Below are 2663 nucleotides of genomic sequence, written 5' to 3' on the forward strand. Positions count from 1 at the left end.
CATCTTGCTCACCAAATGCTAGAGTTTTGTCAGGACTGGCTCTCCCAAGGCCGTCAGCAGTTCTAATGGAATGTTGTCTACTCCCGGGGCCTTGTTTCGACTCAGGTCTTTCAGTGCTCTGTCAAACTCTTCACGCAGTATCGTATCTTTCATTTCATCTTCATCTACATTCTCTTCCATTTCCATAATACTGTCCTCAGGTACATCGCCCTTGTATAGACCCTCTATATACTCCTTCCACCTTTCTGCTTTCTCTTCTTTGCTTAGAACTGGGTTTCCATCTGAGCTCTTGATATTCATACAAGTGGCTCTCTTTTCTCTAAAAGCCTCTTTAATTTTCCTGTAGGCAGTATCTATCTTACCGCTAGTGAGATAAGCCTCTACATCCTTACATTTGTCCTCTAGCCATCCCTGCTTAGCCATTTTGCACTTCCTGTCAATCTCATTTTTGAGACGTTTGTATTCCTTTTTGCCTTTTTCATTTACTGCATTTTTATATTTTCTCCTTTCATCAATTGAATTGAATATTTCTTCTGTTACCCAAGGATTTCTACTAGCCCTTGTCTTTTTACCTACTTGATCCTCTGCTGCCTTCACTACTTCATCCCTCAGAGCTACCCATTCTTCTTCTACTGTATTTCTTTCCCCCATTCCTTTCAATTGTTCCCTTATCCTCTCCCTGAAACTCTGTACAACCTCTGGTTTAGTCAGTATATCCAGGTCCCATCTCCTTAAATTCTCACCTTTTTGCAGTTTCTTAGTTTTAATCTACAGTTTATAACCAATAGATTGTGGTCAGAGTCCACATCTGCTCCTGGAAATGTCTTACAATTTAAAACCTGGTTCCTAAATCTCTGTCTCACCATTATATAATCCATCTGATACCTTTTAGTATCTCCGGGATTCTTCCATGTATACAACCTTATTTTTTGATTCTTGAACCAAGTGTTGGCTATGATTAAGTTATGCTCAGTGTAAAATCCTACCAGATGGCTTCCTCTTTCATTTCTCTCCCCCAATCCATATTCACTTACTATGTTTCCTTCTCTCCCTTTTCCTACTCTTGAATTCCAGTCACCCATGACTATTAAATTTTCGTCTCCCTTCACTACCTGAGTAATTTCTTTTATCTCATTATACATTTTATCAATTTCTTCATCATCTGCAGAGCCAGTTGGCATATAAACTTGTACTACTGTAGTAGGCGTGGGCTTCGTGTCTATCTTGGCCACAATAATGCGTTCACTATGCTGTTTGTAGTAGCTTACCCGCACGCCTATTTCTTTTTATTCATTATTAAACCTATTCCTGCATTACCCCTATTTGATTTTGTATTTATAACCCTGTTTTCACCTGACCAAAAGTCTTGTTCCTCTTCCCACCGAACTTCACTAATTCCCACTATATCTAACTTTAACCTATCCATTTCCGTTTTCAAATTTTCTAACCCACCTGCCCGATTAAGGGATCTGACATTCCACTCTCCGATCCGTAGAACGCCAGTTTTCTTTCTCCTGATAACGACGTCCTCTTGAGTAGTCCCCGCCCGGAGATCCGAATGGGGGATTATTTTACCTCCGGAATATTTTACCCAAGAGGACGCCATCATCATTTAACCATACAGTAAAGCTGCATGCCCTCGGGAAAAATTACGGCTGTAGTGTCCCCTTGCTTCAGCTTTTTAAAGGTATCCTTGTTCAAGTACTCACATTTTGGAGAGGTCATACTTCCCATCACGGTTGGACAGAGGTAACGTAAACTTAAAAAAGAGTCGTTAAACTTCAAACGGCATGCGGAAACTGCGAAGTTAATGTTGTTAGAGATCACTCCACAGTTTCAGGAATTGAAAAGAAAGAATGGAATATTATTAATAAAATATATGGCACTACACAAGAAAACTGAAACTGGTTGAACAGAACATCCGACCTCTACACTGTAACAGACAGGTTCACTGACACCGAGCGTATGAAACGCTTGAAATTCCGTGGCGATATTTGTAGAATGGACAATAATAGACTTTCAACATTATTTATTCAAATAAGGTAAAAATGAATTGGTTAGAACAAATTAGGAAATATTTACAAGACATGAATATCAACGAAGGAATCACAAGAATTTGCCTAGCGTTTTGAACGCTGGTAAGGAACAATAGAAACACAAAGGAACCGAAGAAGAAAACTAGGGAGACACGATCAGAAGAGTGGAAGAAAATATACCTTGAAGTCACGAAATGATTTTGGGAGAATAAGAAGGGAAGAATCATAAAGCTCCCCCATCAGTTTTAAAAGTGTTTTTGAACTGGGCGAAACAAAGAAAGAAGAAGGATAGAAGACAAAAATCCTTTACGGTGACACCTCATATTTACAACACGCAGATGTTCAGTTTTTCCTCCACTGCTGATTCAAGTTTTTGCTGAGTGGCTGTGGGTACCTGACGGTTCGTTCGGAGAATTATTACCCCACAACTCTGCCCGCGACTACACCCACGTCGCTCGCGGCGTCCCGCGCGCCGCAGCGTGATTGGCCAATAATTCCCGCGGCGCCCCCCCCCCCTCCCCCTTCCCGCCACCGCCACCGCCCCCACCCCAACCCTCCACGGCGACAGGCGCCGCGACGCCCAGCGTGGCCATATAAAAGCGCGCCGGCCGGCGTCCGAGCGCAGAC

The sequence above is a fragment of the Schistocerca americana genome, chromosome 4, assembly GCF_021461395.2.
Source record: "Schistocerca americana isolate TAMUIC-IGC-003095 chromosome 4, iqSchAmer2.1, whole genome shotgun sequence".
Taxonomy (NCBI): domain Eukaryota; kingdom Metazoa; phylum Arthropoda; class Insecta; order Orthoptera; family Acrididae; genus Schistocerca; species Schistocerca americana.